The 22,393-nt window shown below is 38.1% G+C and overlaps 1 protein-coding gene across 2 annotated transcripts in view; it reads right to left on the bottom strand.

Moving 5' to 3' along the window:
- CDH12 (cadherin 12) overlaps positions 1-20,628 on the bottom strand; it is a 1,056,103-nt gene extending 1,035,475 nt beyond the window's left edge. For both annotated transcript variants that reach the window (XM_045441358.1, XM_045441360.1), the window contains exon 1: positions 20,107-20,628. The gene's annotated coding sequence lies outside the window, so the exon portion shown is untranslated. The remainder of the gene's footprint in view (positions 1-20,106) is intronic.
- Positions 20,629-22,393: the final 1,765 nt, after the last annotated feature.

Genomic DNA, 22,393 nt, shown 5'->3' with positions numbered 1-22,393 from the left:
TACTATTCTTACCCATATTCTATTCACACATATTTAATTTTTGCTTTTTCAGGACCAAAATTCTTAGGCCTGTTATATCTTCTAGTTCTTGAATGGGGAAAATATTCTGGAAATGGAAAACAATCACATTATTAATAGATTTATAAATTACTGAAAACTAGAATGTCCTAGAAGGACAAGAACTAGATCAAGGAGAATAATCTTACTAATAAGGAGATGTGTTTATTCAGTGATCATTTTTCAGTTGTCATTATCTCTCTGCAAATGTAACAATTTCAATAGGGATATTTCACAAGTACCTCTTTCTGTCAAAGGGGCTGTATTTACACTCACTATAGGAACTTCACTAGCAAACCATGAATCTCACCTTCCTTCTCTCTACTTCTCACTTATACAAAGTCAACTGTGGACGCAGGCAAGTCTGTAGGGCAGCTCTCTCAATGCAAAGTTCCAACTTAGCTCTTGCTTCCCTAATTGCTAGTTGAGATGACAGCTGAAAAAAAACTGGAGCATAAAAGCCCAGTAATTAACTCCTCCCACATAGAAGTGATTGTCCCCCATGGGTCAAATTCCATTTGGTAAATAAAGTCAGGGGCCAGCTAATGTCAGTGTTGTTGAAACCACAATCTTCCTTTGTTCCTAGGAAGCAGGGGGGTGGGGGGGTGATAGTTGTTAGTCAATTGCAACAATGTCCTCAAAAGAATTGTGTGATTCTTTCCTTCAAAAGAAATTACATACAAGGTGCCCTGTGTAACCAAAACTTCAAACAGAACAAGAAGAATTAGACCGGAAAAAAAGATGCCTAAAGGGAAACCACTGCATGAACTAGGCAGAGAAAAGCGAGATCAGAGAAATACAAATCAAAATCTCAATGAGATATGACCTCACACCAGACAGAATGGCTAGTGTGAAAATGCACATACACACACACAAACACACACACTCACACGAAATCATGAGTGTTGGCAATGATGTGGAGGAAAGGAAACTCTTGTGCACCATTGGTGGGAATGCAAATTGGTACAGCCCCTATAGAAAACAGTAAGGAAGTTCCTCAAAAAGTAAAAAATAGAACCACCATATGATCCAGCAATTCCACTTCTGGATATTTATCTGAAAAAAAGGAAAAAAAAAAACTCAGAAATGCTAATTCCAAAAGATATACGCACCCCATGTTCACTGCAGCATTATTTACAACAAACAAAAGCTAGAAGTAACCAAAGTGTCCATCCGCGCAAGAACAAACAAAATGTGCTACATGCAGGCACATGCAGGAACTGGAGTATTATTCAGCCATGAAAAAGAAAGAAATCCTGCCAATTATGACCACATAGATAAACCTTGAGGGTATTATGCTAAGCAAAATAACTGAGACAGAAAAAGACAAATGCTACATGATGTGACTTATGTGCAGTCTTAAAACAGCAAGTAAACAAACAAACATGAACTCATAGATACAGAGAACAGATCAGTGGTTGCCATAGCTAGGTGGGGGAGAGGGTTGGCCAAATGGAGGAGGGGGTCAAAAGGTACAAATCTCAGTTATAACACAAATGAGCCCTGAGGATATAAAGTACACCATGGGGACTACAGATGACAATATCATATGCTTGAAAGTTGCTGAGAATAAATCTTAAAGGTTCTTATCACGCATACAAAAAATTCTAAGTGTGTGATGATGTATGTTAACTACACTTAATATGGTGAATCATTTTGCAAATACATTGTAAAATTTAGTAAAGGGAAACCCCATTAAAGTGGTCTTGGGATGCTAGAAGGGGAGGTTGAAGGGGGAGATCTACTACTCAATTTAATTACACAAGAGGGGCACCTAGGCGGCTCAGTAGGTTAAGCCTCTGACCTCGGCTAGGGTCATGATTTCATGGTTTGTCAGTTTGAGCCCAATGTCAGGCTCTGTGCTGACAGCTCAGGGCCTGAAGCCTGTTTCAGATTCTGTGTCTCCCCCTCTCTCTCTACCCCTTCCCCACTCTCTCTCTCTCTCAAAAATAAGTAAACATTAAAAAAAAAAAAAAGTAATTACAGAAGAATTGTCCATTACAGACCCAACAAAAGAATCCTCAAGGGGAAAGAATCATCAATTATAGGACCCAACAGGAAAAGATGTACACTGTGTCTTCTATAAGAAACTGACCACCTCACCAACTCAGCCAATGAGAAAAGGGCATCACCCTGAACTCTTGATTTTCTCCAAAGGATTTTTGTTCAGAACAACCCCTCCCAACTTCCCCCTTCTTCTCCATAAAAAAACATTCCCCTCTTTTGTTTGTTGGACTTGCCTATGGTTTTGCATAGCTTGCTCGTCCTAGATTGCAATCTCTGATATTCCCAAATTAACCCATCTTTTGCTGGTAAAATAATTGGCAGTTTTAATTTTTGAGTTAACAATATGCATATGTCATATCATTATACTGTTCTTCTAAAACTAATAAAACATTATATGTCAAATATATTTCAATTTTAAAAAATGTTAAAGCAATATGAACAAAAGCAATAATGGAAGTTTATTTTAGGCTTCAGTGGTTATTCAAAAACATAGTAAACAAAAATTTTGTTTCTCTGCAACAAAACTGCCACAATTGTGTTGTAGGAAGTTCTGGAAACTGTAAGTAACCAAATAACTGATGAAGTTACCCCACAAAGGTCACTATTACTATCCCAACTGCTTTCATGGGAACTTCAAAATTGCGACTAATACAGAATACTACACTAGCAAATTTTCTTAAATTTCTTATCTGAACTTCTTCAGCTCCAATGGAGTTATCATTTAATGGGATACGTGGATTAGAGAAGAATGTTGTATCAAGAAAAAATATTGTAAAGAATAATATCATATAAAGTCCTTTGTAGACAGGGTTTTGTTGTGTCTGTAGCTATATATATACTGCTTAGGACAGGGTCTGGCATATATTAGATCACTAAATAAATGTTTATTAAATGAAAAACTTGAATGAAAATAAAACCTCAGTTAATCAGCTTCAATATAAAGAATCCCAAATACCTAAGGATAAAATTTTGAAATTTCAGGGATTATTAGGCCTCCGAGCCTGCTGCCACATGTCAGATAAACATCTTGTATTACCCAGAAATATAAGTGAGAATACCAATAGTTTGTTGACATTTTACTCATGTTAAAACATGTTATTATCATGAAGAGGGAAGTGAAAGATCACATCTTTTTCCATGTACATTCTGGATAAGCTCTAGTGATAGACATTTTAATCCATATTGCTTTTTTATTATTCCTATACACTAGAACAGACTAAAAACAGACTGATTAAATATAATAAGCTACTAAGCATTAAAATATAACTTACATGGAAACTGCATTTAGATGTGGAACCATAGCCTTATCAAGTTAGGTAGAAGCCCCATTTTCCTAACTGCTTTATGGGGAATCTAAACATAAAGGTGCGTTTGGATGCCAACGTGAGGAATCACCGGCTATGCTGTGCTCAATCAGCTTGGTGAAGCTGGGAGGAGGTTTCTCAGATTCCCCTTCCATATGGTACTGATGAGAACCGACTAGAAGCACAATTTGGAAGACACGGGTGAAAAAGCAACCATTATTCTCAAAGCCCATTGTGGACAGATATTCGATGAGCAGACCCAGAGACGAACAAGGGGCCCAGCTGGTCCTCACCATGCTGAATTCCTCCATTAGCTCTTATTCTTGACGGCTGGCCACAAGGATGAACAGCGACCTCAAGCCCACCCACGCCTATTTTCTTAGCTACAGACCCACAGAGGCAGTTGTTCGCTGGGACTACAGCTCCCCAAAGACCCCTATGGGAGCACCTCATCATGACCCACCTCCTCAGTGGTCCTACTGCTTGGATTCCCCGATTTCCTTGCCAACTGTGACTGATCCACCCCCACTAGTGCTTCAGTCCGAAGGGGTAGAGGCGTCTTCTCTCTGAACCTCAATACTCCCCTTCCAGACTCTCAATTCCCCAGCTCACCATCAACTGTGTAAATTCATGCTAAAAATTAATCCCTTGTTCCCATGAAATTTAGAGTCAGCTCTGCTATTGTGACTAAAGCCTGATTTAGTACACTGACTCAACAGCGTATAAATATGGAAACAATAGTAACAATACCTTCCATTAAAGGCAGTGCTATATAGAATGAATACTTGTGTCCTTCAGATTCCTATGTTAAAATCCTAACCCTCTATGTGTTGGTATTAAGAGGTGGGGCCTTTGAGGGATGATCGGGTCGTAAGGGTGGAGCCCTCATGAACGGGATTAGTGCCCTTCTAATGAAGATCCCAGAGAGCTCTCTCCCCTCTTACACCATGTGAGGACAGCAAGAAGACCACTGTCCATGAATCAGGAAGTATGGCCTTTACCAAACACTGAACCTTCCAGCACCTGGACTTGGACATCCTCGCCTCTGGAACTGTGAAAAATAAATGTTTGGGATTAAGCCACCTAATTAATGGAATTATCTTATGGTAGCCCAAACAGACTAAGACAGGCATGTCAAGGAGAATTTGCTTCAAGGTCAATACTCATTTCATTAAATGTATATTTTAGCCTTTTATGGAATTTTTCTATTTAAAGTTTAGGGGGTTGTGGTGGTTGTTTTTATGTTAACATAACATAATGCTGTTCACCAAATGTATTTGGTGGTTTTTTATTGGTTTTATTTTTTCTAATTCTTTATTCTAAATCCAAGTTAGTTAACATAATGATTTCAGGAGTAGAATTTAGTGATTCATCACTTACATATAACACCCAGTGCTCATCCCAACAAGAGTCCTCCTCAATGCCCATAATCCATTTAGCCCATCCCCCCCCACCCAACACCCCTCCAGCAACCCTCAAGTTTGTGCTCTATATTTAAGAAGTCTCTTACGGTTTGCCTCCCTCTCTGTTTTTATCTTATTTTTCCTTCCCTTCCCCTATGTTCATATGTTTTGTTTTTTAAATTCCACATGAGTAAAATTATATGATATTTATCTGTCTCTGGCTTATTTTGCTTGGCATAATTTACTCTAGTTCCATCCACGTTGTTGCAAATGGCAAGATTTCATTATTCTTTATTTTATTTTCTTGGTGTGTCCTAGACTGCTTGTAACAAGTTAGAAAAATTAAGTAGAGGGGTGCCTGGGTGACTCAGTTGGTTAAACGTCCAACTTCGGCTCAGGTCACGATCTCGCGGTTCGTGTGTTTGAGCCCCACGTCAGGTTCTATGCTGACAACTCAGAGCCTGGAGCCTGCTTCAGATTCTGTGTCTCCCTCTCTCTCTGCCCCTCCTCCACTCATGTTCTCTCTCACTCTTGTTCTCAAAAATAAACATTTTAATTTAATGAAAAATTACGTCAGTAAATATTATATTGATATATTTGTAAACGGAAAATATTTACACTTTATATAAATGCATATAATTCTTATACTTCATAAATATCATTTAAATTTTACTTGTCTCTCCCTCCCTCCCCACCCATTGCTCTCTCTCTCTCTGGATGTATGTGTGTATATATGTAAGTGTTCCTATGTCTAATTTACATTTGAAACGACTTATTCCACAAGGAATTTACAAACTCCACTTAGTAACAACCACGTGGACATATAAGGAGACGCTTGTTTGCACACCCACACATTGATCTTGGTTTGTAAGTGGCTGAACACTCAAAAGTGTAAAGAGTAAAGTGCATGAAGTACATGAATATCGGATGGAAAAAAAACAGCAAATCAAGGTCATTTTTACCTTGTTTATCCTCTTGAAAAGGAGGCTTCAGAAAAAAAAAAACAGGTTAAAACTCTGATTTCAGTTCATCAAGTGCAACTGAGACCACAAAATGAAAGTTATACACAAGCCAGAACACAGAAAATGCCACTGAGGTTTCATTTCCAAGTTCTAAGATCCAGCAACATTTCTCTCATTATAAATGAATATAATGAAGATTATTTATAATATTATATTATTATTATAATATTATAATATTATAATATTATAATATTCATTATAAATGAATATAATGAAGATTATTTATAATATTCTTTTTCCTTAAAGTGAGGATGTGTGCTCACTCATGAGTGAATGTATGGTCATATAACACACAAAAGTCACGTAACCAATCTGGAGTGATGTGGTCATTCGTTTATTTATATACACAAAATCTATTTATGTATATGGCAAGCATTTACTATGTGCTAGTCTGCCAGACACTAGTCTTATCTCCTGAGATATAGATCAGCACATAAGATGTAAAGATCCCTGTTCTCCAAGTGCTTTAAGAAAGAGAAAGTAGCAATAAATAATAATCACGATGTGGAAAATGAACAATGTAAAAGAGGATAAAGCCGGTTTTGTCGTCTGAGGGTTTTGTGCAACTGGCACTACTATTGAAAGAGTGGTAAGGACAGACCTCGAAGAGAAGGGCAACTTGCACAAAGACACTTGTGGGCAGCTAGCCTAATAGGCATCCAGTAGGCAGAATTCCAGCCAGAGGGACTGGCTAGCGAAGGTGTGACTTAGCCTGGTCAATTTCAGGAAAGGCCAGAAGAGAGCTGTGTGAGCAGAATGAGACAAGGGAAGAAGGTAGGGAGAACGGATCAGAAATAAAATGAGGCAGCACAGATCACACAGACCCTTGGCATTTCCTCTTGAGGTAAATGGAGAGCCATCAGTTGATTTTGAACACAGTTGAAACATGATCGAACATATTTTCAAAGGAAAGCCCTTGCGTTTGAGGCTCATCTTTGGAGGGCTAGAAGAATTTTTACCACTAGAATCATGGTGATAACAGTGAATCTGCTGGGATTGGTAAGATTCTACATATGCTTTGGAAGTAGAGAGGATTTCCTGGCAGATGAGATGTTCAATGTGAAAGAAATAGAGGATGTGAGAGAGTCTGAGAAATTTTAACTTGAATGAAAGAAAGCATGGAGTTTATCAACAGACATGGTAAAATCTCAGACTGGAATATATATTTGTCAGTGAAGACTGAGAGTTCATTTTGGACATGTGAATTTGAGAGGTCCTTTGGGAACCCAAGTATATCATGTGCCAAGAAAGCAGTTGGGGAGAGGAGATTAGATTTTGGGAGATCTGAGCTATAGATGTATATCTGGGAGTTGTCAACATATGGTGTTTAAAACTATGAACTTGGATTAGATCACTCTCTGTGTGGGTGTAGATAGATAGGAGAAAATGAAAGCTGCCTCAGTATTAAGGGGAGAAGAGAAGATACCAGCAAATAAAACTGAGAAGAGACTGCTAGAGATCAAGGATAAAACCAAAGGTGTGTGGGCATCTGAGAATTCAAGTTTCAAAGATTGTTTAGGAAAGAGAAATTAACTGGGTCAAATAATCATTGAATAAATTAAGGACAGAGAATAATCTTCTATGTGTTCAGGTTTCTATGAATTGGTATGAGTCTGAAGAATACATAGGAAACCGCTAGTGTGAGCTGTTATCCCTGGGAAGTGAGATAACAGGTGAGCAGGAAGGGAGAGGAAGAATTCAGTTCAACATACTCAGCAATGATTGACTTTCTTCCCCATGGGTGTGGATCACACTTATAATGAAATATGAAAATATGCCTAAACTAGAAAAATAATAACCATCTAGGTGACAAAATAAATTAGATAACAACTGATGAAAATATCAAACAGGTTAAACTTGAAAAGTAAAAAAAAAAAAGAAAAAAGAAAAATACAAATCCTCAAAAGAGTATCCATGGAAGCATAAGAGAATCTCAAACTCTAGTCAATCATTGCTTGGATTGAGCATTACCTCCAGATGACTTCTTTAAAAATGTAAACATGTCATCTCAGATGGACAATGTGTAATAGGTAATCTCAAAAGTATTTTAAGTGGCAGATGGCTCAAATTATTAAACATACACAGATAGCTAAGAAAAAGCTGTATGGAACGTAAGAGAAATAACTACTCTGTAACTCTGTGAATGGGGAAGATTGGTTGTAGAGTCAAGAGGAGGGCTCTCCAATCCAACACAGGCTGTCAATGAAGGACACAGCCCACAAGAGTTTTTCCCAAGAAGTACTGTAATGCCACTGACCACTGTGGAGACTTATACTAGTTAGAGACCAGAGCCAGGTCAAGTAAATAACCTGGAATCAAGTATGAATCAAGGATCCATTGCCTCTCCAGGCCAAAGGTACATGGTAAATCAGATATAAGGCAAGAGATCTCTAGAGTGGTGAGTTACAAGGTCAGCAGTTGCCCTAAAACTGTAGATGAAATCTCGGAATAAAACCAGAAGTGCTGGGGTGCCTGGGTGGCTCAGTCGGTTAAGCATCAAGACTTCAGCTCTGGTCATGATCTCTCAGTTAGTGAGTTCGAGCCCCACATCAAACTCTCTGCTGACAGCTTGGTGCCTGCTTCAGATTCTGGGTCTCCCTTTCTCTCGCCACCCCCCCCTCCACACACACACACACACACACACACACACACACACACACACACATTCATTCATTCTCTCTCTCTCTCTCTCTACTAAACATTTTTTTTCAATATATGAAATTTATCATCAAATTGGTTTCCATACAACACCCAGTGCTCATCCCAAAAGGTGCCCTCCTCAATACCCATCACCCACCCTCCCCTCCCTCCCACCCCCCATCAACCCTCAGTTTGTTCTCAGTTTTTAACAGTCTCTTATGCTTTGGCTCTCTCCCACTCTAACCTCTTTTTTTTTCTTCCCCTCCCCCATGGGTTTCTGTTAAGTTTCTCAGGATCCACATAAGAGTGAAACCATATGGTATCTGTCTTTCTTTGTATGGCTTATTTCACTTAGCATAACACTCTCCAGTTCCATCCACTTTGCTACAAAGGGCCATATTTCATTCTTTCTCATTGCCACGTAGTACTCCATTGTGTATATAAACCACAATTTCTTTATCCATTTATCAGTTGATGGACATTTAGGCTCTTTCCATAATTTGGCTATCGTTGAGAGTGCTGCTATAAACATTGGGGTACAAGTGCCCCTATGCATCAGTACTCTTGTATCCCTTGGGTAAATTCCTAGCAGTGCTACTGCTGGGTCATAGGGTAGGTCTATTTTTAATTTTTTGAGGAACCTCCACACTGTTTTCCAGAGTGGCTAAAATGAACAAATCAGGAGACTATAGATGCTGGAGAGGATGTGGAGAAATGGGAACCCTCTTGCACTGTTGGTGGGAAAGCAAACTGGTAAATAAACATTTTAAAAATGTTTAAAAAATAAAAATGGAAAGTGCTAAACTACCAGCATTTTTTTAGTATGGGACCAGATAAATCTGGTTGAAAATATCTTGAGAACTAAATGATGGGGAATACAGACTATGAAAGGTCTCTGTATTTTTGTAATTAGTCATGAAAACACTCAAATTGACTTGTCAAGATAAAATCTTCTGATACAGTTTAATAAAATGAATTTTAAATAATGAGTAATAAACCAAAGGTAAAGTAAAAAAAATGTCTTCATACATTTTGTAATGTTTTTACATTCCTTTAAGTTCTCTCAGAGATAGGCAGGTATATTTTTTTTGTTTGTTTTTGTAAAGAGAATTTTGGCACTATCTCTGCAGGCTAAACTTATTCTCTTACTTTCGTGGAGTTTAAAAAACTTACCCTGGCATTAAAAAATGTAAGAGTAAATACATTTACAAAAATTGGTTAAGTAACCATTAATGAAAATATCTTGGCTTCTGTGTTTAAGTTATTAGTCATAGCTTTGTGACTAGAAAGCAGAATATAATAATTTTTCAGGGTAGTTCTCTGTGAATCCACAATGCTCGGGAAGTTTTCCCAAGTCTATTTGTAAAAACACTCATAATTTACTAGTTCTCCATGGTGACATGAACTAATGGACCATCTTTAAATAAATTCACTTAGAGATCCGGAATATGGCACAATGCTCTCTTTTTCTGTAGCACTGTAAAATTAGCATCAAACACAGAAGAAGTCACCATTCTTCACCTCCCCCATGGTTGTCATCTCTGCACCGTAAATCACAGAGCAAGAATAAATGAAGTTGTTTTTCTCCTGTCATTCATATTTCATATAGCTTTCTCTATAGTGTAGAAGTATTTCATTTTTAGGAAGGATTAATGCCAAAGGGTTTATTGCCTTCTATCAGAAACATTTAGCTAGCTTTAGAGATGTTACTGACGAAGTTGCTTTTAACATTTGTGTCTGTGTGCACACATGCATACACTGTGATAAACATGCAATGTGAGGGCATCACAAAAACGCTTTAAAATACATTTAAAATATATTTCCAGTGAATTTCCCTTAACTTTCAAGATTTCTTAGCACGGACATGTGCCTGTAAAAAGGAAGCAATCACCATGGCTGGCATTATAAAACAGATCTTTGGCTCCTTGATACAACATTTATAATTGATGTAACTTTTTTTTTTTTACAGTTAAATTGAATCAGTTAAAGACTGATTCCATGTCCCACTTTTGTCTCTCCGTATGTCTGTCTGCATACCTATGTGTATGTGTGAAAAGGAGCAAGTAGATGGTAGACATGAATGTAATTTTAGGGATGCTTAATTGAGGATGGGGAGAAACATAGAGAAAGTCTGGGTTTCTTTTCAAGAAAATACCAACATGAACTCTTGAATAAGCAGCTGATATTGTCATGATGAAACTGACCCTTAGCTGAAATTTCATACTCTTGGCAAAAATAATTCATCTGCAGTTGTAAGTCATAATGCTTCATGGACTTGCACATTAAGATTTCCTGTAATGACTTGGAAATCCACAGGAACAAGGGAAGGGGTCTAACCCATTATTTGGTTGTGATAACATGACCCACATGAATGTTAGGGGATAATGGGCAACTTAGCTCACTGCAAATCAAACAGCTCCATGATCCATCATTAACCTAAGTGAGCCTTCGTTTATTGAAGTAGCCCTCTAAATGAATAGGTCACAGCCTATATAAAAGCTCAGAGATTTGTTAATGTTCCAAGGACTTAGAGTCTATTAGATCAGACGGCCTGAGCATGTACAAAATTATAGGCGCTTTGGTAACATGCTTTAGCGTATATATAAATATTTTAAAGAATATTCTTTGAAACTTGGTTTAAACAGGGCACGCTGCATTTGTGACATTATCCTGCACAAATGTGGATATGTGTCAAGTTGAAAAGGAAAAGAAAGGACTCTGTAGAGAGATACTCCACAAGAGGAAATAAGTTTCCACTCTAAACCGACTTTCATAATGCAATTAACTCCATAAGGGAGAATGGAATTTTGAATACTGTTCAAATTAAGGCAGTGCAGTTAGAAGCAGCAGCAATTGAGGAAGAATTAGCAATGCCCTTCTGAAGGGAGCTACTGAATTAAACCTTGGAGGGCTTTAAGATTAAGCCATTTAATTGTTACTTTAGGAGCTCTGGACTCTGCATAGACACGAGTCCAGGTGTTAATGCTGATTCTCCTCTGTTCTCTCCAGATAACAAAACTGCATCTCAGAGCCAATTAAGACAAATCCTTAAAGGCCTTTCCCCCCTTTTTTAGTGCATTCTGGGAGGTTTATTTTAATTGTGGACACCATAGGGAATCAGGGACATTATACGTAGTGATACAGTATTGAATCTTGAGTTAAAAAGATAACTAGTACTTGTCCAAATTATTCTGTATTAACTTTAAAATCATTTTTTCTTTGGTCGGCTGACACTCAAATTCTATTCTTTTATTCCCTTAATAATCTTAACAGAACACGGGTTTCCGTACTGAATACGAACAAACGGCATGCCTAGCAATTATTACACTTACAAGCCAAGTTATATGCATAATACATTACTATAAAAATTCACATAATTCACAAGTATGTCTCCCTCTCCTCCCTAAAGATTACCACTCTTATCATCATGTAAATCGTCAAACTCCTCCTAGATGCATGTGTATGCTTAAGTAAATTTATGTACCCATATACTTTCTTTCTTTCTTTCTTTCTTTCTTTCTTTCTTTCATTCATTCATTCATTCATTCACCAAAACACTAATGGAGGGCTCCTACGTGCTAAGCACTACTGTATGGCTTCCCTCCTGTGGTCTCCATTTTCTTTAGGAAGACAGACGATGTAACACAGTATCATGTAAGCTGAAACAGGTCCTATTTAAAGAAAATTAAATATGGATAAAGGTAAAGATAATTCTGAGAAAGGAAATGCTATTTATAGACCGTAATTAGAAAATGTAGCTCTGAAGTAAGAATATTTAAACCGAAATCTACATAAAGAAAAGGATGAATTGGGTGACTGCAAAGTCCCTGTGGCAGGGATGAACTCAGCATAATGAGAAAGAAAACGGAGGGGTTACACCAGATATTGCCTTTAAAACACAGGAAGTACTTAGTGATATTGGCTGTCTGTACATTGAATTGGGGTCAGGGGAGGAGATAAAAGTAGAAGCAGAAAGACTAGTTAGGAGGCTGTGACGATAGTGGTTGTATCGAGACTGGTAGAGGTGGCGGTGACTGGATTAAAGATGTACTTAGGCAATAAGGCCATGAAGCCAGCAGATCTAATACTGGCACTGTTCAGGGCGAGAAGAGAGGAAAGCAAGGTCTCGGGGTTGACTCTAATTCTTAAGAAATTAAATGAATAATTATATAATTTACTGAGATGAAGTAGATTAGGAAAATGAAAATATTTAGTTGTGGTGATAAGGAGCAGAAATGCAAAGCTTGGTTTCAAACAAGTTATGTTTAACAGGACTGATACATGTTGCTACGGACTGCATGTGTTTCCCTGAAGGGCGGGGCATACAGGTTGAATTGCTAACTCCCAATATGATGGTATTTGGAGGTGGGGCCAATGGGAAGTAATTAGGGTGAGATGCGGCCATAAAGGTGGGATCCTCATGATGGGATAACTGCCCTTATAAGAAGGGAGAACACAGAGCCTGCTCCCATGCTCTGTAGCAACACCAAGAAGTCATATGAAGACACAGTGAAAAGAAAGCCATCCACAAACCAGGAAGAAAGCTGTTGTGGTAGGGTCCCCTTCCTAAGGGAAGGAAAAAACAAAACAAACAAACAAAAAAAACCTGAAGGCAACCAGGTTATACACATATGTGACAACATCCCTCAGGACATTGTAACATGAAACCACTTCATCAGACTCCAAGTTTGTATGTTATCATATATGGGAGACAAAGAAATGGAAAATGTATTTTAAAAAACTACACCACATGGCATTCAGGGATCAGTTCTTCCGGTAGGAACCCAACTGAGCAGTGCCAGCAGGAATAAATTGCTTCCTGGAAAGAAAAGCCTCAGGGTCACGACTCTATGCGAGAATCCATCTACACTTTCACCAGGAACCCAATCAGCCAGCACCTCAATTTTGGACTTCTAGCCTCCTGAGTGGTGAGAAAATAAGTTTCTGCTGTTTAAGCCACCCAGGCTGTGGTATTTATTTCTGGCAGCCCAGCCAGCCCAATACAGATGTGCAAGTGGAAACACTGGGTAGGCATCTGGAGATTAAAGTCTGAATTATCAGAACAAAGATTGGAGACAAAGACATACATTTGGAAATGGGCTTTCAAATGGCATTAGAACCTGTACTACGGGATGGCATTACCTGTTCAGTAAGTTTCTAGGTATGTGAGCAGGACCTAAGACTGGGCCCAGGGATACTCTTGACAGTTTCTATTTATAGGTGTAAAGACAGAGAACTCGGCAGAGGAGAATGAGAAAAAGGAGCCTGTGAGAAAAGAATAAAATCAGAAGAAAATGACAAGCACATGGAAATATTTCTGCAGAAAATAATCCAAGTATTAGAACCGCTAGGTTTTGAATTTTGATGGATGCTGCCTAATTTCCCTGCAAAAAGATCCCACAGTTTATAATTAGACAAAACCCTAGGAGGTGGACCTATGTTTTTGTGGTATGATTGTGTATTCTGAATATGCCTGACATTTTTGTTTTTCAAAAGTAATACCTACATGACACCACTGCTGTGTCTAGGGCAGATCACATCCCATGTATTTTCATTTATACCATTTCTTTCATCACCAGTGTTATATAATCACAGGCATATAAAATTCCTTGTTAAATAAACACATGAAATACTGAGATTTGAATGTATTATGAAATAATCGTTTTTTAATGTTTATTTACTTTGAGAGAGAGAGAAGGGAGAGAATGCGTGCATGAGAGCAGGGAAGGGGCAGAGAGGGAGAGAGAGAGAGAGAGAGAGAGAATCCCAAGCAGACTCTATGCTCAGTGTGAAACCCAATGCAGGGCTCAATCCCACAAACCGTGAGATCATGACCTGAGCAGAAATCAAGAGTTGGACGCTTAACTGACTGAGCCACTCAGGCACCCCAGAATAACTGTCTTTTTAATTCTTCATTTAAAATTTATATTATTTATATTTAGTATACACATGAATCTGCTGTGTGTGCCAGATTACTTGACACAACTTAATTTTGGTTGTAATAGCTACGATTCTAACACTGGACTTCCTTCCATGTAATGATCTTATAGTGGTGACCTTCTAGTAGTCAGTTTAGTACAAATATCAGATAATGATTTAGATAATGAGGTATCTCACTGTGAAACACCATTCTATTTCAGAGAAGTATTCTTGGCTTCCCATTCTTGTCTAAGTAAACATATAACATAAAAACCTTGCCAAGAGCTTATGTTTTCACTTTTTACCCATGATCCTGTTGCTAATAATTAGGGAAAAGTAGAGTTTCAGGAACCATTTTGCTTTTAAAATAGTCTGAAATCACACTTGAAGTAGGCTTCCCTTCCTGGAAATAAACATTGACCCACAAAGTCCTAGGAGGACATTTCCTTTCAGATACAATGTTGATTACTTCCTTGTTACTTCAAGTATTCCACATTCTCTCTTCAGAAATAGTTTTAAAAACATCATACTATTCAGTGCTAATGATAACACCCCAACATTTTTTCCTAGGGGCAGTCTTTTCAAGTTAATTTCCCCTACTTCTCAATATTTACCAAACATCTGGATCTCTTTCAATTAAATTTAAAAGTATTACTTTAGATAAATTAAATTAACATCACATTTTGGTTGATTACTTCCTAACAATCCTTTTTGACATTCAAGACATTAATAAATGCTGAAATGTGAGCTAAAATTATTTGATATTTGGCTTTTGAATACTATTTCACTTGTGTTATTAAAATTAATGACATCTTCTAATTGTATATTCCACCTATGCCCTGGATATTATAAATTTTAATCTTCTCTATATGGCTTCAAAAACTCAGGAGCTCTCTGGGTTAAGTTGAAATTGGCCCTGGACATGGAGGGCAAGGAGAGAGATTGGTATGTGGCAGATTTGGCAAGTAAGAAACTTCTGCATGAGACTTGTTATGGGTGCCCACAAGATGAGTTAATCTCTGCATCTGCCTGACAGAATCTTAAAAGTTTGTGTAGAGGCCTTACCAGTGTTCAGTCACATCCTCTGTCTAATGGTCTCAACGACACTTTACGTTCTCAAGGTTTTGTCCTTGAAACAACTCCTAGTGTGAGAATGGTGGGCAGAATGCACACTCCAAGGACAGGAAAGAGGATGAGGAACTTCCGACTGCCAGGGTCCAGCTCAGGGGTCAATAGGGGGTCACAGCCTTTTGATAAACTCCTCCAGCACTTTAAGTTCTCCATCCATCATTCATTTTCTTTTCTCTTTCTAATGATTCCCATCTCATCTATGCACATGCTCAAATCTCTATATAAAAAAATAATAATAATAATCCCACAAACTTCCCTTGGCTCTGTGCTTTCTATTTGGTGATTTATTCTCCTTGTTGCTGGATTTGTAAACCTCTTGAAATATGGTTTCATCATAATCTAAACTTCATTGATTATTTACACTACCAGAAATACCCATGCCTATTCATTAAAAGCATTCTTGCCAAAAATAAGCAGAATTATTTTTAGGTAAGTGACCTGAACACCACAGACATCCCAACATGGCAAGTATATTTTAGCATATGGCAAATGCTGGCCACCACATGTTTTCATCTAACCCAGAGGGCCAGCTCTGGCTATAGTTAATCTCTACCAATCTAGTACTATGGTCATGGAAATTTCCAAAGAGAAAGATCTATTAGTGAGTGTTGTCTATGTGGTAATATTATACTAATCAAGAGAAGAAACCAAGGATCAAAAAAAAGCAGAAGTTACAGAACTGAGTATATGGTATACTTCAGGTGTAATCAATCATGCTTGTAACTAGCATCCTGCTTTGTGGATAATTCCACAGTCCCAAGCTATGTCCTAATGTTGATTTCTTTGGTACTTTGCACTAAGTATGCACTGGTTCAGGAGTTGATACACAAGTCCTGTATTTCTCTATTGGGTATCTGTGCACAAACTGGGGCCTCACTTTCTCTCAGCAGACTAGCCATACCACATACATGAGATGTACATATTTTAAGAAGAATTTCACATTGTTCAAATAGCACATCCCTTATATTCGAGGTAAGATAGATCCTTTTATGGAGTAATGACTTAAATGTTCACAGAGCAAGGAGTATGGAAAAAAAAAAAAAAACATAACCCTTAAGTGGAAAAACAAAACAAAACCTGGAACATACTGAAGATTTAAGTTATCCCTTAATACCAGAGCTATAATATGATAAAGTGATACAATCCTGAATGAAACTAAATTTACAAAAAACAGTAAATACAGGGCCTGTTTTCAACAGTTTAACAAACGCTTATTAAGTGATAATAGTTGAATAAATAAATTCTTAAAACAATGGGGCGCCTGGATGGCGCAGTCGGATAAGCGTCCGACTTCAGCCAGGTCACGATCTCGCGGTCCGTGAGTTCGAGCCCCGCGTCAGGCTCTGGGCTGATGGCTCAGAGCCTGGAGCCTGTTTCCGATTCTGTGTCTCCCTCTCTCTCTGCCCCTCCCCCGTTCATGCTCTGTCTCTCTCTGTCCCAAAAATAAATAAACGTTGAAAAAAAAAATTAAAAAAAAAAAAAACATTAACCAGCAGCTCACAAAAAATAGAAAACTACTATGAGAAGTTCATCTGTTATTCAATTTTACAAGAGTCATAACTTTCTCTTAGTCTTTTCTAAAAATGTTACTTACCACATATTATTAGTCATCTTATCATGTGATGCTTTAAAATGACTTTGACTAACCACTATGGACATTCAACAGGGGCAGCAATATTCACATTCACACACAAATGAGTACACACACACACACACACACACACACACTTCTTTTTAAAGTTTTGTAATGACAGATCACCCTTTCAGCATAGTAATTCAGGGGGAAAAAATGCAATTACCTTAAAGTCAAAAGTTAAAATGCTTTCAAAAGCTGTAAGAGTGTAAATTGCTCAATTATCAAGTGTTAGTGAAGGGAAAGTTCCCATGAAAATCATAAATCTTCATTCCTTAATTAATTTTATTTGTCTTGATATGAATTGACCCACTTTGTAAATGTAAAACTCCATATCTGTTAAACAGGAAAGAGCAAATAATTTCCACCTGTCTTTAGATATAAATGGAATCATGAATTGGTGCAAAATGCTATCTATTGATGTGGTAATACTGACAGGTGGTACAGGACATAATTACTTTAGAAATAGCTTTGTTAAGAGACTAAAGAAATGATATCTTACGTTAAATGAGACTTCCATAACCACACTTCCTCTTTGGAAGTATGAAGACGTTTGGAAAAGTCTATTAGTAAGTCATCATATTACACAGGCCTTAGATTTGATATTTTTTTACGCGAAAACATGGCTCACTTCTGAAGAGAGCCATCACTGTATGTATTTTCCTATCACAGTTGTTAGATTTAATGATCTGACATCTAAATGGCACAGGTGTGAAAACACAGTAATATTGCACATCTCATGTAAGAACAGTTTCAGCAGACTATTTGCAGTACTATTTCATCAGCGAGAGTGATTTGATGTTCATCACAATCATTCGAAGAGGTAAGAGTGACAGACATTCTTATTAACCACAAAATGATAAAAGATTGATTTCAATCAATATCACAGCCTAGTACATGAAATACGTTCTGCCAAAATACCAGATGCAAAAGATTCTAAATCCAAGATCAGTGTGTGCTCCATCCTCAAAGGATGCAGTCATACTGAGGTAAAAAATGTCACGTGAAGCATTAGGTGGGATCTTTTCCCATAAACTAAGCACTGCTTTTGCTGTGATAAGATCTTAATATGTATTATCCCACATGTAAAACAGAGGATGCTTCCCTCCCATTATAATTCGGCTCTCTCTCTTTATGGGAATTATCTAAAATGATCACATCACTAAGCAGGTCAGTGGAAAGAATCAGGTCCAGTAGGGAAAAAAAGCATCCTTGGCTTGAAAACTCCCCCCTAGTGCTAGAAAACGGTACACAGCAGTCGAAGTTAAGAATCCAGAAACTGGAGATTTGCTGAACATAACGGAAAAGAAGATGTGATTTTTTTTTAATGAGAAGGCAGCTAATAACAGCAGAGTTAAACCTAGAAGTTAGTCTTCAAAATACAAGCCATTAATAAATGAGAAAATATATTCTGGAATTGATTTTCAAGTACATGAAAGACCTCTTTTTGATACAGCAGTTTCTATAGCAGGTGGAGGCAATGTCCCCAGATCTCGTCACTGAATGAGCGGATGTGCCCCTTAGTTAAATTACTTAAGTGGAAGCTTCTACTTTGTGTGTGGCTAAGCTCGCAGCATTCCAAAACAATTTGTCAATCAACTGCTTATGGCTTGGGAAGAGTAAACATTTGCCTTTCAATTCTGAAGAGACCTTCTGCTGGAATAATGGAAATATTTGTAAGAAAAACCTACTCAGCTTATTGCCTTCCTAGAAATAATAATGAAGATGTATAAATTAAAGGGATTCTCAAATTGATTTTGATAATTGAATGAATAAATGATGCCACTGAATGAGGAGGTTCAATGTTTCTGGACAGCCATGCACCTGGGTTTTAGAAATCTTGAAACCAGTCAGGTATGCTGAAAAGACCAAGCAAACTAATACCTGCTTGGCATGGTTGGATTTCCACGTTTTGGTCATGTAGAGTGTAATTTAAAACTGTAAACATATTTTCATAACCTGCTCTATTACATTTTTCCCCCTCAGTATGTAAGGTGATTTTCTAGCTAAGCAGTTTGAGAATGAGCTTCAAAATGCCAGATGAGAAATTGAGAATCATGAAATGGTCACAGAATCACCCAAAAGTATGTCAGTTCTCTCTCCAGAGAGTGCAGAGAAATGTCTATAAGACACATCAAGTACTATGAACTATAGAAGTGCTGAAGCCACTGTGATTTCCATGCGAAATGATGTTTAAGAGGGAGAAAATATTTATAAACTACAGAATGTCTCTTTGGAAAAATGATTTGCTAGCATGACCTTCTACTGCAAATAGTTCTTTCTTTTTGAATGCACCACCAAATATCTAATACCTTTAAGATAATTTTTGAAATGCATATTATATAACCCACAGCAGATCTGGTAATCTGTATCTCCTCCACTTGTCCCAAATTAGTTTTGTTGTAGGAAACTCAGCTGTATACTGAGAGACTAGCTATTAAAGCATTGCATTGCTTTACAGTTTTCTTTAGTGAAGAATGAAGTTTTTGAATATATATGTCTTAGTAAGTGTCAGTGGAGAAGGATGTAGAGATGTTAATGTATTTTAACAAAAATCAGAAGAGATGGGTATTTTCAGAAGCTTTTTGAAAATAAAGCATTAATTATTTTATCGTAAAAAAAAACAGATCAATAAAGCCATTTATAAAATAACCAGTTGAACACCTCCCTAAACATAATTATTTTCATTTGAAAATTCAACCACGCTAAGTAAGGTACAGGAGTGGTTAAAACATTTCTTTCCCTCCCCTTTTAATTCAACCTCTCGCTCTCAAGACTAGAGACTTGTTTAGAACTTACTGAAGTTTCCCAAAGCAAAACCACGCACCAGTTCCAAATTCAGATGCCAGGTCTGTGTGCAGCCTCGTTCAGCTTCTGACGACGCCAGGCAACACTTTATTAATCATGTATGAATTTCTGTGCGTATATCCTGAAGCGATCACACACGATGCAATCCCAATAAAAAAGAAAAAGAAAAAAAGGAGCCTTACCTGATGGTAGAAAAGGCAGCTGCAGGAACAGAATCAGAAGCAGCAGCAGCAGGATGCAATAAACCAGCCTTGCACCGAAGGTGAGACCCTTTTCTCCTCTCCCTCTCCTTCCTCTCTCTCTCTCTCTCTTTTTTTCTTCTAAAATCACTGTAGCAACAAACTGCCTTGCATTTCGTCCTCTTTCATTGACAGAAGATCCTCCAAGCCGGGCAGCCAGCAGACACCACTTTCTTCCTGGAAGCGGTCTGCCTCTCTTCTCAGAAACGCCTGGACCCCTCTCTGTGGCTCCCTCCACGTTTACCCTTCGGATCAATAATGCTCGAGGAGCGGCTGGAGCTCAACTGCAGCGGCGAGCGGCCAGCCAATGGGGGCCCAGGATTCCCTCCCAGTCATCTCCCCGCCCTCAAAACAAAACACAGCGTGCCTTTGACACATCACCGAGTTGTGAAAAGTAATTGAATCTTGTATTCGAAACGTATCTTGTTTGTTCTTTTTCCCCCCTAGCGTTCATTGTACAGTGCTGTGAATGAATGGAAGGACTCCATAGTTCTCAGGACACTCATTAGAGGAGCTTAGTGGAGGGGGAAGCGTGGGCGCGGGCAAAGTGACAGCACCTGGTTTCCTTTGCACCTGGAGCTTTGCTATTAAAAGGCTTTGAGGACTGTTGAAAATCAGGGAATTGGGAGGCAAAGGCTGGAGTCCTGCTTCTCACTCCGCTAAGTAGCTTGATTGTTTTTATCTTGTGGAACCCGAGGATAAAGTCCATTTCACCTGGAAGCCATCTCCTTCTCGGAACGTGGTCTGAACAAGAATCAGTTGCTAGTTGGTGATAACCTTAGCCAAGAAATTTCTACTAATCCATTTACCTGCTTCTGTGCTGGCTGAACCTGGTCCGGTTTTTATGAGGAGCTAAAATCTGTTCAGGTTATATGTTGGGCTTGTGTCTTTAATTTTGCATGTTTATGTCTTGTAAGATTTCTTTAATTAACATTAATTTGTGTTAGGAAATCTCTTAGTGATTACTTGCAACAGTAGAGGATATTACAAGGATTTTTAAAATCCTATAATGAAAAGGAGCGCTATTGGAAACAATACTACTACATCCGTCCAAATTCCATGATAATCGTTCTTTACATTTTTGTTGATTCACAACTTCGGGAGTTCCTGTGGATGAAATTTGAAATAAACCGTATACAGTGAGGGCAAGGAGAGACCAAAGCAAGAGTCTGGCTGCTCTGGATTGATAGGCGGCAGTGTTAAGAGAACTTAAATACAAGGCTTGCCTTAGGTGGCCACAGACTAGTAGATCTCAGCACCTGCTCTCCTAGAATCTTAAACGTTTATGTGAAGGTGTTGATGGGGTTCACCTATGTATACAGTCCAGATGCTCTCAGTAACACATAACTGTCTCAAGCTCTTGAAGTGGCTCCTAGTATGGGAACAGTGCACCTAATGTACATTCCAAGGACGGGGGAGGCAGTGAGGAGCCTCTGATTGCCTGCCTCTGGCTTCCTGGTCAACTGGAGGTCACGTCCTCCTATTGACCTCTTCCAACAATTTCACTATCAAAGTACTAAGTACTGACATTAAGTTCACGGGAATCATTTATTTTCTCTCCAAGAATCTGTCACTTTATCATTTATGAGTCAAGAATGCAGCAATATTTGGGATAATCATTTAATCTAAGTATATCAAAACCCTCAAGAGCACAGCATCTCTGCTGTTTTAAACATATGTATAAACACAAGGAGGCTTGGTAGCTCAAACAGCTGCACAAATAGGAATGTCTCTTCAATGTAATTGTTGAATGAGAATAAAATTAATGTGTCCTTCTGAAATCTCTTTGTTCCACTGAAGTAATACAAATGGGTTGATGCATTTGGTGTAGCCAAGCTTTGTGTGTCGTGACAGGTTGAAATAGCTTGGGGAGACTTTACAAACAAAACAATTTTGTTACCTGTCCATCATGTGAAGGAGCCATGGAAAAGTGCGATATTTACAGCACTGTATGCTGTGTTGCTATAAAAAGGTGAAAGCTAACTTTATTGTAACTCACTCATGTAACCAGTAAAATTTTATTCAGGACATTCTCTGGTTAACAGTAGTCACCTGGCTTTTGTGAAGAAAGGAATGCACTAAAGAAATGATCATTATAAACGTTTGTTTTATTTTTTTTTTAATTTTTAATGTTGATTTATTTTTGAGAGAGACAGAGACAGAGTGTGAGCAGGAGAGGGGCAGAGAGAAAGGGAAGGGGAATCCGGAACAGGCTCCAGGCTCCAAGGCT

The sequence above is a fragment of the Leopardus geoffroyi genome, chromosome A1 (genome assembly GCF_018350155.1).
Source record: "Leopardus geoffroyi isolate Oge1 chromosome A1, O.geoffroyi_Oge1_pat1.0, whole genome shotgun sequence".
In the NCBI taxonomy this organism is placed as follows: Eukaryota; Metazoa; Chordata; class Mammalia; order Carnivora; family Felidae; genus Leopardus; species Leopardus geoffroyi.
Note: the sequence above shows the minus strand (reverse complement) of the source record. Positions and strands in the feature narration are given on the sequence as shown.